Genomic DNA, 14,028 nt, shown 5'->3' on the forward strand with positions numbered 1-14,028 from the left:
TTGTTGGAGGTATTTGTCAAGACGATAGTACCAGGCCCTTGGAGCTTGTTTTATACCATAGAGAGCCTTTCTGTGTCTGCATACAAGTTTTGGATCATTTCCAAGGATGAATCCATCTGGTTGCTCAATATATACTTCTTCTTCTAAGTCTCCATTAAGAAAGGCAGATTTTACATCCATTTGGTATACTTTGAAGTTCTGAAAGCTAGAAAGAGCAAGGAACATTCTTATGGCTTCAAGTCTAGCAACAGGTGCAAAATTTTCTTCAAAATCTGTACCTTCTTGTTGAGCATATCCTTTACAAACAAGTCTAGCCTTGTTTCTAATAACTTCTCCATTTTCATTCAGCTTGTTTTTGAATATCCATTTGGTTCCTATGATATTCTTATCATGAGGTCTAGGAACTAATTCCTAAGTATTGTTCTTTTCAATTTGCTCAAGCTCTTCATTCATAGCCTTGACCCAACATTCATCTTTGCATGCTTCATGTACATTTTGAGGTTCGATGGTGGAAAGCAATGCTAGATAGCTTGAAGCTTCTGTAATAGTTCTTCTTGTTTGCACACCTGCCTCTTTCTGTCCCAAAATTTGAGTCTCTGGATGATTTTTCTACACATACCTGGATGGAGTCTTTTCTTCTACCGTTATATGTTCTTCTGGTGCTTCATTGGTTTCTTCTTCAAAATTAGTTTGATTTGATGTGGAAGGATAATCCTCATCTTCTTCATAATCTTCGATTTTTACCTGCTTTGGATTTTTGCCTGCTTCATCAACCACAACATCAATACTTTCAATCATTTTTCCAAGACTTTTATTATAACACTTATATCCTTTACTTCAAGAAGAGTAACCAAGGAGAATGCCTTCATTTGCTCTAGGTTCAAACTTGCCAAGGTTTTCATCAGTCCTTTTGATGTAACATTTGCTTCCAAAAACTTTGAAGTATTTTACAGTAGGAGTCTTACCATACCAAAGTTCATGTGAAGTTTGAGTGTTGTTTACCCGAACGTTTGTTTTGTTGAGAATAGTGATGGCAGCAAATGCAACTTCATCCCAGAAGGTTGCAGGAGTTCCAGACTCATCTAGCATGGCACGAGCCATTTGTTGAACAGTTCTGTTCATTCTTTCTACGACTCCATTTTGCTGAGGAGTCCTTGCAGTAGAGAATTCCCTTTTTATTCCATGTTCTTCATAAAAGTCGAAGAATTCATCTGAGGTAAATTCCCCTCCTCGATTAGTCCTGAGGCATTTGATTTTGTGATCTGATTCATTTTCAACCAATGCTTTGAAGGCTTTGAACTTTTCAAATTCTTCATCTTTATGCTTTAGAAGTCCTATCCAACACATTCTGGAAAAGTCGTCAATGAACAATATAAAGTATTCTTCTCCACGAGGTGACTTTTTCCTTGATGGACCACATAAATTAGTATGAACAAGTTCAAGAGGCTTACTAGTTGATCCTTCCTTCTCAGGGAAATGAGCTCTGGTTTGCTTACCAAATTGCCATGATTTACATGTTGTATTTTCTGGAATTCTGATATTTGGAAGATCACGAACAACCTTGTATTTGCATGCTTTTCTTATTTGAGAGAAGCTTAGATGCCCCAATCTTCTATGCCACAGCCAGTGTTCATCATTTTTTCTTAGGTAACATTGTTGTTTTCATCCCTTGAGTATGTATAGGTTTTTTGGAGTTCTTATACCTTTGATCATTGTTTCTCCTGTATCAAGCTCACGAACAACACATCCATTTGATCGAAATACTACCTCATTTCCTTGATCACACATTTGACTGACACTCAATAGATTATGCTTTAGACCATCAACATACATAACATTCCCATCTTTAACCTTTTCTTTTAAGAGAACAGAGCCTTTACCTTTTATGACTGCAGGAGTGTCATTTCCAAATGAGACCTTCTTTTCCTTTTCTAAGGCATTATATGATTGAAGTTTTTCTTTATCACCTGTCATGTGTTTCGAGCATCCACTGTCGATGTACCACTAATTTTCTTGTCCTTCTGCATAGAAGGCTATACCACATCTTTCTGTTTGCAGTTCTTTCTTTCTCCATGTTTTTGGACCTAATGAAGTTTTCTCCTTCTGAGATGTTTGCCGAAATTTACTCCTACATTCGAAATCTTCATGATCGATGTTGTTACAGATAGAGCATTCTATTTCATTTTCAAGAGAAAAAAAGTTATTGTAGGTCCTTCTCATGATCCCAGACACATTCCTTTGATTTCGTGCTTCTCTAGTCAAGATGGTGTTGTAAGCAACACATTGAGCAACTTTGTGTCCAAAGTTATGACATGAAAAACATTGGCCATTAAAGAAATTCCTGCGATTATTGAACCTATTGACCTGGCGATTGTAGTTTCCATTGACATTCATTCTTGAAGCAAATTGAGTATGATTTACCTGAGGTTGGTTGTAGCTTCTGTTCATCCTTGAAGTAGATTGAACTCGATTTACCTGGTGATCTATTTTATGCCTTTGCTGACGATTGTCAAACTGTTCACTTCTCCTTGCTGCATCAAGATAGCTTTTGGAGGTTGATGGCTTTTGTGCTTGAGATGCTTCTTCAGTATATCCAAGACCTGTCTTTATCAGAGGAGAATGCTGCACTTTGATAATTTCATCTAAAGTTTCTGATCCTTTAGCAAATCTGAGATTGAGAGCTTTCGTTTTCTCAATATCTTTCTTAGACCCACAATTTCACATTCTAATTTTTCATTGTGTTTTTCCATTTTAGCAAGTTGGAATGTCAGAGTATCTATAATCATATTCTTTTCTTCTAAACAAATTTTAAGTTTAGAAATTTCTTCATAAAGACCATCTTCATCTAAAGCATCCAAGAAATCATCATCTTCAAAAGCCATCAGAAGTCTATAGTCATTACCATGTTCATCTTCATCACTATTTGATAAACCATCGCTATCTTCATGCGTATAATAGCTCTTCTTACTTACATTTTGTTTTCTATGCCATTTTGATGATTCCTTACCTTTATCAAGCTTATCTTTATGACGACATTTGGCCGCATAATGACCGACTCTTCCACAAGAAAAGCATTTGAAAGGTAGCTTACCTCTGAATCTTCCAGAACCCCATTGAAGGTTCTTGACAAAGTTTGCTTCTTCCTCTCCTTCTGAAATATGTCCTGATTCATTGAGTTCTTCTCTTCCTGAAGCTTTGAATGCGGCTTCTCTCATATCTGATGGACCCCCTTTTCTCATTTTGAAAGCAGTTAGGATTCCGTGCAGCTGTGTCATAGTAATACTATGAAGATTTTGCTTTTCCTCTATGGCAGAAACTTTTGATTCAAACTTAGAAGACAAGGATCTTAAAACCTTTTCAACTACAGTAACTTCTTTTATCTCTTCACCCAAGTTTTTCATGTGATTAACAATCTCATCTATACGTAAGAAGTAATTAGATATACTTTCATCATTGTGCATTTTGAGAGTTTCATATTGAATTCTGAGAGATTGTAGTTTTGCACGTTTTACCTGATCGTCTCCTTCATAGCTTAGAATGATCTTGTCCCATATTTCTGTTATGTAAAAAATTAGTTAACTTTAGGTTTATTATTTAATTCTAATTTTAATTAGACGAAAGGGCACGATCATAAGATCATGCCCTTTCCCAAAGGGTGCCCATGGCGGTATATAAGCCAGGAAACCCATTGTAAACATTCATCATGATGAAGCATAAAACTTCTGATACGCAGAATTATATAAAAAAAATATTTTATTAAAATGATGAATAGATAGATGATGAATGTTTACAATGGGTTGCATGGCTTATATACTGCCATGGGCACCCTTTGGGAAAGGGCATGATCTTATGATCGTGCCCTTTCGTCTAATTAAAATTAAAATTAAATAATAAACCTAAAGTTAACTAATTTTTTACATAACATTGCCTTCCTCTCGAAAGAATGCTTTGTCCTCAAAGCATAAGTAACGACAGATGTTGTTGAAGAATGATTCATTCTCCCAGAAAGCGTCTTCTTCGGGTAAGTCCTTCCACTTGATCAGATATTCCAAGATGATCAAGGTCCCACACTTTAAAAGGTCTTAGATTAATCTCTCAAGTTCCGTTTTTTGGTGAAGTGGATATCGGTATGTCTTGAAGTTGACAGGCTCTGACCCTGCCTTGACTTCTATTGTATGCTCAATTTCCCTATTAGGCGGCCTCTTCATAGGTAGGTCTTGAATTACTTTTTCATGCTTCTGAATCAGATCTTGTATCCCTAGTGACTCTTCTCTAGTCATATTTGCATATAACATTTCTAATTGGTGACATTGTATTGCATAAGCAGATGCTCTTCTTCGACTCAGCTTCATCATCTGAGATGATGATACAACTTGATTTCTGGTGCTTGGAATCCGTGTAGTTTGTACTTCTGACCTCCCCATTTGAATTTTATAAATTGTACTTGATGGTTGGCGGCATAAGTGCCTAAAGTTCGTAGCCATTGGATACCTAGGACTACATCTACTCCTCCTAATGGTACCGTGAAGAATGGAGACTCTAGATTAAAGTCTTGAATCTGCAAATTGACCTTATGGCATTTCCCTACCTTTTCAATCTTCTTACCATTAGCTACCATCACTTTCATGTTTGGTAAGGGAAATGAAAAAATATTGAGTCTCCTTGCCATGGTTGCATCTAAAAAATTGTGTGTGCTACCTGAGTCAATGAGAACCACTACGTTGTTCTTCTTTATGTGTCCTTTTAATTAAAGTTTGAGGTTGTGATATACCTGTCATAGCTGATAATGACACTTGTGGAATACTTCCGTCATCTAATTCTGGTGAGAATTCTGGGGTGTCTTCTGTGTCTTCTATGTCATAATCTTCACTGTTTGAATCATTGGTTACTTCACAATTATATAGGTTCCTTGGTTCTTTTCCTTTAGCACATCTATGTTTGGGGTCCCACTTCTCACCAAAGCGTTTACATTTACCCTCTTTTATCCTTTGCATTTCCACATTAGATTTTTCATCTTCACGACGATGTGGTGGAACATATCTTGTATTATTTGAGTCCACATACTGGGGTATCCTTCGTCTTGCATAAGTTTTTTCCGCTTTTGACCAAAATATTGGTTTGGATTTCTTTTCGGCTGTTTTTGCTTTTCGTCTTACTACTTCTATAGATGTAATATCATGCATCTCATGTTCTGCTTGTAAATGGGTTTTGAGTCCCAAAATGTATGACTGAATTAGACGAGATTCTGATAACCCAGGTACTCGTGTTACTAAGGTCTCCCATTCTTGAGTGTGTTCGTCCACACTTCCTTTTTGTCGTAATTTGATGAGTTTTAAAAAGAACTCTTCTTCCTTTACACCTTGTAATCTTTTGAAGAATGCATCTTTAAATTTCCTCCAGCTAATGACGTGTGTTGTCTTTTTCCACCACATATACCAGTTATATGCTTCTCCCTCCATTTTCATGGATGCATGCATGAGCTTTTCATCATCTTCATTGATGTCATATATCTCAAAGTATTCTTCTGCTTTATTTATCCATGCAACATTGTTTTTTTCGTTTCCATCGAATTTAGGTATCTCGACTTTTTCCCTTCGCTGGTATGTTGCTAATGGTTGAGCAAAAAAAGGGTGTTGATTGGCAAAGTTATCCCAGAGTTGCTTGTTTGTAAAGGCTGTGTTACTCGCTTCTTGGTGGGGTGTCGCTGATTTTTTTGGGGATTCAACTTTTTCATGAGAGTCTGTTGACTTTGTTGAATCTGACGAGATGTGTTCTTGATTCTCTTCACCTTCTTTTAGTAGTTGTTCGGGTGTACAATTCGACCTTTTACACAGAATTTTCAGCATTGTTAAGACCTCTCTGATGCCTGCTTTTGTCTGAACATGGTAATTTTCCATCTTTATTTCTATTCGATTTGTCGTGTCGTGAAGATTTTTGATTTCATCAGCTTGCTCCCCAAGCTTGATCTGGAATTCATTTAATCTTTTATTGACCTCATCGTGGTTGCTATTTATCTTATGCTCTACATCCAACAATTTTTTTTGGAAATCCGCCATTGTCATTGTCGACATTGAGCAGGTTTGCAGAGGCATGTATTGACTTGCCAGCTAAAATATTTTCCCCCTTTTTTTTTATTAGCTAAAATAAATTTTATACATATAAATTTTAATTAATTAAAATTAATTTAATTAATTAAATTATATATATATATATATATATATTATATAAATAAACGTTATATATATTTAACGTTATAATTATATTATATATTTTAACGCGGACAGTCACGTCCACCGGGAATATCACGCAGCCCACTGTTAAGGAAAGGGACCACGGCTCACACCAGGTCACGGCAGATGAAGAACGATGCAGTTCATGCAGAAATAACCGCACGGAACAGCAGATCCACCGCAACGGAACAACAGTTCCACCACAGAAAAACGACGCACGCTTCTGCTCGAAAATTTGGTGTGCCTACCTTCGACCTGTAGCGTGGTTAATTGTGGTATGTTCGAATGGAAACCCGTACATCCCACACACGTACAGCCCACACATACGCAGCCAGACATACAGCCCACACGTGGCTGCTGTTTATGGAAACCCGGTAGGGCCTGATGGCCAGCAGAACTTGTGGGTGTCACCAGTTCGTGTTGGCTTTGATACCAGATGAAGCATAAAACTTTTGATACGCAGAATTATATAAAAAAAATATTTTATTAAAATGATGAATAGATAGATGATGAATGTTTACAATGGGTTGCCTGGCTCATATACCGCCATGGGCACCCTTTGGGAAAGGGCATTATCTTATGATCCTGCCCTTTCGTCTAATTAAAATTAAAATTAAATAATAAACCTAAAGTTAACTAATTTTTTACATAACAATTTCTTTGGTGGTTTTGAGTTGCATAACCTTGACAAATTCTGATTGTGACAGACTCCCCAATAATGTATTGACAGCCTTGGCATTTGTTTCATACTGCTTTTTACTTGTCGTATCTGTAGGAATTGCTGATGGAAATGTGTATCCTCCTTCCAAGATTTCCCAAACATCTGTTCCAAGAGATTGAAGATAGGTTGTGGTTCTTACCTTCTAATAGACGAAGTTGCTCCCATCAAAGATTGGTGGTCTAATGGATCCCTCTCTTTTGTAGGTACTCATGATGATAGATCTTCCTTCAAGCGATCAAGCTTCTTCTGAAGGACCGACTTTGATACCAATTGTTGGAAATAATACTAAGAGGTGGGGGGGTGAATCAGTATTAGCAAGTCAATGATATTTCATTTCCATATTTTTATTCATATACACTACTTTAGTTAATGAAACTTGCGTGTATACACAACTGTATATAAGGCAACTAGTGTATACCCTGTAAACTTATAATTTAGTTAATTCTTCATAAGTTGATCTTTAATCTGTGCATTAGAACCATATAAACAGTAACCAGGAGCAGTAAAAACAGAACAGACAGTCACACACATGAACACAAGATATAAGGTGGAAACCCAATGTGGGTGAAAACCACCTGCTGCAATCGTCTCTATCTTTCTTTTAATAAGAAACTTCTTTTTACAATATTTTGTACTGGTGCAGTCTTATACCAGTACGCAGGCTTCTACCTGCAAAAGGCTACAACCTTCTCTTGTTCTCCAGCTTCTCCTAGAAGGGAGCTACAACCCCCTAGCTCTTGTACTAGCTGATGTACTAGTACATAGGTGCTGACCTACAAAAGGCTACAACCTTCTCTTTTCTTCCAGGGATCACGTTTCATAAATGTTCAGACTATATCCATCAATAACATCAATCAAACGTCAAATATATCTGCATCAACCAATCTCTTTTGCACCAACCAAAAACTGAATCAAACAATCACTTCTCTGAATGTTGTAACCAGAATACAATAACAGTAACTAGAACCCAAGCTAGAACCCAGAACACTGCAACAGCAATTAGAAGTAGCTAAAGCATATTTTATGAGGTGTATGCTACTTCATTGTGACGAACCTACGTGCATACGCACTTGTATCAAGGCAAACCTGCGTATATGAATTTTTGAAATGCCGAACCAGCGTGTATAGATGCCTTTGCTATAAGGAACCTGCGTATAGATCTGTAAATGATGATTTAACCTTTACAATTATTCAAACATCAGATATACCCAGATCATCATATTTACAAATTACAACATGCGCCAATTATTAAGATAAAAGATCAAAACCACACAAAGATACTTATATTCAAGCCTTAAGATCTTGACCCATCAATAGAACTTATCCTTCATCAAGCGCTCAGGTTCATCCTTGATTCAGATCCAACTGTGCACCATAACCCAATAACCTGTACTCTAGATCTTGCTCTTCATTAGATATGCAATTCATGAGTGCCTTTGCCTAATGACCTTCTCCTCCTTTTATAGTCCTAGGCCTTACTCAATACCATGGTCCACAAAACCACTTAGAATCAATACCTTGGTCCAAATACCTGGGGTCAACACTTCAGACAAGATGCCTTGGACCAATACCATGGGTCACAATACCATGGACCAAAACCAAGTTTTCAAACATGTATGCACCTTTCCTTCCGTGAAAGTGCGTGTGTACGCATACACGCCTTTTAGTCTGCGAACTCGCATGTGCACGCGGCTTGGTCAATGGGAACTTGTGTGTACCTTTCTTTCTTCGTTCTGTGACCCTGAACTGTGATCTGTCATATGTGAGAGTTTCCATCAAGGACAACACCTGTGTCATAGCGCCAAAATTGTGTCATAATGCCAACAAGCTATAGAGAAATCAAATTCCTTGGCTGGGAATTCTTTGAGGAAGAAATTCCTTTAGTCGTGCTTCTCCTCTTTCTTCTGATGATTTTCTGTCCGGAAAATTGCCTACAGAAAAATTTGCATCCCACCATCTCTCCTTATGCTGAGGCTTTAGCGTTGTTCCTTCTGCCCCGGTAAAAATTTGAACCAGGAGTCCTTCTCTCCATAACTCACTTAGAGAGAGACTGCCTCGAAATTTCAGCCCTCCGGCTAAGAACTTCGCAAACCCTCTATGGTTTCGAATTATTGCCTCTTGCATCTTTTTGATCTCCCTCTTCTGCTCAACGCTGGATCTACCAACTCTGCTCTTCTTGCTTCACCTACAACTTTGATATCATGTGAAAATTCCTTAACCAGAATCCCTACTGCAACAACTTATAATACTACTCCTATTTGTTAAATTCCTTTAAGCAAATTACTTGTTGTTTTCTATGGAAAATATCGTAATACATACACTACAGCCTTCACTTAATTAAATATTACGCGAAAACAAGAGACTGAGCAAGAAACAGAATACAACACAAATGACACCATTGTTTTTGGACAAATGTCCCCAGAAAAACCCAATGCGGGAAAAACAGTGCAACAACTCTGAGGGTTTTATATTATTAAGCAGTAGTTTCTAAATACAACTCTGGATGCCCTCCCGACAATCCAATTACATAGAAATATATCTAGCAGAGACGAATTGTGAGATTACCTCACTCTACCCTACAAATCCCGGTCGTTCTGGCAGCTGAATCAACTATCCTCGACTACAACTACACTGCCTCTGCACAGTAACTGCGTGGAGCTCTCTGAGGCTCTCCATCAGCTCAACTAGGAAACGTCTTGCCTTCTGGAGCAGTTTCCAGCCCTCCCTGCTCAGAAATTGTAACTCCTCTACAAAACTCGGACTTCTACGTGGACGGTTGAGCTGCCTCTATGTGAGCCCTTCTGGGTCAGCGTCAAGCTCTGTGTGGGCCCTTCTAGCTTAGCGTCAACCCCTCTGGTGTCTCTCTGCCTCTCTCTACTACGTATCCTGGGCTCTGGAGAAGATACTCCAACCCAACTATCCTTGCCCCTCAACTGCAAGAAATCTACTCGATGAGAATTTCCTTTTAAGAACTTCTCGCTTCAGAAATTCGATCTCTTGATATCTCGGTGCGTTTTCCAAATAACCTTCAAGCTTCCTTAAATAATCTTCTCATTGACATTCAACAACCTAGATTAGAATTTAATCAATGGCTAAGATCATTTATGCTTGATCCTTGTCTTCTTCTAGAAGTTACACCCACAATTAGATTAATACCATAATATTTTTAATTTCCTAGACTTAGGGGGCCATTAAAAAAATATTAATTATTTTAATAAAATTGTTTATGGGTGGAATTTCCCAAATTTCTGGGTTCTTTGGAATACATGTGTCCAAGCCTCCCTGCAAAATTTGAGGCCTAGAGCACATCTGATGCTACCCCAAATAAAAATTGATCACCTTGTTAGACTCTTTTTTAACAACCCTTTTCTTCCCTACTATTATATTTTAATGAATCGTGGAATGGCCCTACTTGATTCTCTTGGAATTCAACATTCTAGTCCTCACTCCAACATTTATGCCCTTCTATAATGTGTGAGTATGCGATGGAAATAAATATTGTTTTAATTCAACTTCATCATTTCTACACATCCTAAATAATCTCTCCTCCCATGGTTCATTGAGTTGCTCCCATGTTCACTTTTCACATCGTAGCCTATGGGAGCTTGTTATTAGTTGAGCCATCATGTATTTTTTACACCATTATGTGTTTAGCTTCAAATATTCTTAAATTTTGCTTTCCCCTTGCTTATTGAAGTTTTACTTCATTTCGTAGTTTTCCTATTGGCATGTTTCTTCCATTTCCCTTTGTAGCATTCTTAAATATGATTTTGTAATGTTTTTTATTTGTCGATGTGTTGTCATATTATATGCCCTAATCCTTGAGTAAAGTCTACATTATATGTAATAAACCCATCTTCCTCTACGAAATATTCGAAAGGAGGGGCACGTGTTTTGCTTTTTTTCCACTAACTTAATCCTTAGGGTTACCTAATTCCTTTTTCCATTCGAACTAAAATCCTATTGCATGGATCAAAAGACCAGATGCAACCTCCTCAAAGCTTCATTAAACCTACTACATGCCATTATCTTGGCACATTATAATGTTGTACCTATATAAACCTTAGGGCATCAATCCTCTTTGAAACCTCAACATACAACTAGGCCCTTAGCCCTTCCTTTGAATGTGGAACCATGTATATAGCTCATCAAACCCGCTTCAAAATTTCACCATATCTTCAAGCCATTAGGCTTCCTTTAAAAAGTACAATGCTTGAACCTACTAATTGTTTTAGGGAGATCTCAAATATTTGACCCTCAAATGTTAGGATATCTAGAAACTTAGGAGTTAGTTAATTTCAACTTGGTCTAATGTGTCTATTAGGTAAAAGTGTGCTTGTTAATGTGTTTCTTTATCATGCAATAATTACATTGTAATATGGCGGTCATGATATGTTTTAGACATAGAGTAATGTGACGGCTCATTCTCTGTGATACTAACAACTATTAATTTGTGGCTTAACACATGATTGGTCCATGAACTCTTTTTAAAGGCCATGGAGCGTCATGGTTAATGATTGATTGTGGGAACTCTCGTATGAAAAATCTTTTATTTTATATTAATAAAATTATCTCAAGTGGTTGTGTAACAACCTTGGTAAAAAATCCATGTAATAGAGTTAATAAAGGAAAAATAATAACCATGGTCATGGGACGCTTATTCCAAGTTGAATGTCAGGAAAAAACATAGTGATGGGGATCACTTATGGTTAATTAATGGCTATGGAAATTGGCAGAGACAATGGCAAAGGCTTTGGAAAGGCATGAGACATTTATTAGCATTCTATTTATGAAAATAATGGAAATTAGGAGAAAAGGAAGATGAAAGGTCACAGGTTGCATGTGAGGAGGAAAATGAAGGAAAATAATGGAAAATTGAAGAAAATAGAGACCTCATTAATAAAAATGTTTCTGAGGATCAGTGTGTGGCTTTTGTCAGTTTTCGCTTGGAGCTCTATATTCTACTCTCTCTCTCTCTCTCTCTCTCACACACACACACACACACACATACCCTTGGACACTTAATGTTTCTTGGAGCACTCTTGGAGGAGTGTGGCATACTTGGGATTTGGAGCAAGAAGACAAAGGAAGAGCAAGAAAGTGCAAGAGGACATCAGGATCAATAGCTATAGTGGCTTTTTCTTGTAGGTACCGAATTGCGTGTATGATTTCGTTTCTAGTTTTGGCATGCATGGCACATGCATGTGGTTTCTTGGTCATGATCTGTCATTAGCATGGAGGATTGCGTGGATTAACGGTGGATTTGTCTAGCCTTGCCATTTCCTGAATAACCATGATGTTGAGGGTGTATTTCCTTTTGTTTTCTAGTTGGTTCTCATGTTCCTTATGGTTGTGGGTTTAGTTACTAATTCTTGGAAGCCTTGGTTGGAAAAACGCTTTGGAAGCCCTATAATAGCTTGGGTTGAGTTACGAGTCCTAGAAGCCCTCATTGGAACAAACACTTTGGATCCCTGGATAGCTTAGGTAGAGACCAATCTAGTGATGGTTAGTGATGTCTGGACGTGAAGTGGAATCACTAGTTGAGGGTTGAGGTGGTTTGGCAATTGGAAGCGTTGGTTTGGTTTTGTTGAATTTGTTCCATGAGATCCCACATTCATGCTTGGAATATGGCACGAGGGTGATTGGTTGAAAGAAATATTTGGTTCAGCCAATCTATGGTCGGGTGGTACGTGGAAGTCCCAGACCGGGTTGTGGTCTGCATATGTTAATAAGAACTCCTTTCCTCTTGTATTCGATGGGTAAAAATATGTGTTCATATGTGGTTTTTATGGATGTTATATCTTTTTTATTTATGTTGAATATATGTTGGTTATTAGGATGTTTTATGATAGTCTTGATGTATGTCTCTCATCATGTTTTAATTAGAAAATGAATGAACAATGAATATATGACCTAATATATGATAATCTAGCTATTGTGATAAGGCATTAATACTTATAAATCTCAGATAAGTATGAGACCCCTATGCTCAGTTATGTTGTTATGCCCTGTAGATTACATATTTGTAATATGTTTGACGAAATCCGTATCATGGCTAGTAAGGGTCTAGTCAAGTCATTGATCAAATTTTTGCATTAGTACCCTTGTTTCTATGTTATTTATCATTTCTGGAAGTTTTATGAAGTTTTGGGCAATGGCCTGAGCCCTGACACTGAAAATGTGGCATAGATTTAGGGTCGTTGGCACAAAACTGCCTAAATAAGGCCACAGTCGCATGGATGCCTTGTCGTGGGAGAGACTAAGGCTCTAAGGCAGTGAAAAAGTAAGTTGCCTCAAGGGTTGGTCACTTGGAATGGTTGTTTGGCTCCTAAAGGTTTTGTAGCATGTGTGGAAGGTCATATTGGTCTTGTCATGTTGATTCCACTTCATTAACTGTATTTGGGGAGTTGAATCATATCATAGTAACTCTTCAACACATGTTTACCCCGGTGGAATGGTTAGCTTGGGTAAATGTGGGAGGAGGGTGTTGTAGAGTGCTATCAAAGCATGGTTCACCCCTTGTACTGGATGGGCGGTGTGTGTTGGTTATGCATACATGTTGATTACATATGTTTTCCTTATTCTTGTGGTTTATGTGCTTGTTACATATGCATGGCATTGGTCATAGTTGTAGTGGTGTCGCCATGTGAAAAGTTGATGGTGTTTTTGTTGGATGTATTCGTCATGATTACATGACAGTTGTGCATTAGTCATGCATGTTAGTGTTTATATGTTGTTATTAATACATTTACATGGTGATAGTTGTTGTGCATGAGATCATGGTATGTGTTTGGTATGGTCATGCATTGATGACTGGATAATGGTCGGAATGATGATTAAATGTTGATGTGATTATGCTTATATATGTATTGTGCGAATATGGTTGGTCTTGGAGACGAGATATCCTCCCCTGAACTAAACTAAGCTACGCTAGTTTTTTTATGATTTGGTTTTGCTGACATGATATACCTTGCAGTAAGAGAAGATCAAGATGACTAGAAAGATGGTAGACTACAGCTCACGATATTCTCCCTATAGATCAGATGAGCAACATCATGAGGGATATTCTCCTGACAT

The sequence above is a fragment of the Pinus tabuliformis genome, chromosome 9, assembly GCF_031772625.1.
Source record: "Pinus tabuliformis cultivar Carrire ecotype Pingquan chromosome 9, CPIR1, whole genome shotgun sequence".
Taxonomy (NCBI): Eukaryota; Viridiplantae; Streptophyta; class Pinopsida; order Pinales; family Pinaceae; genus Pinus; species Pinus tabuliformis.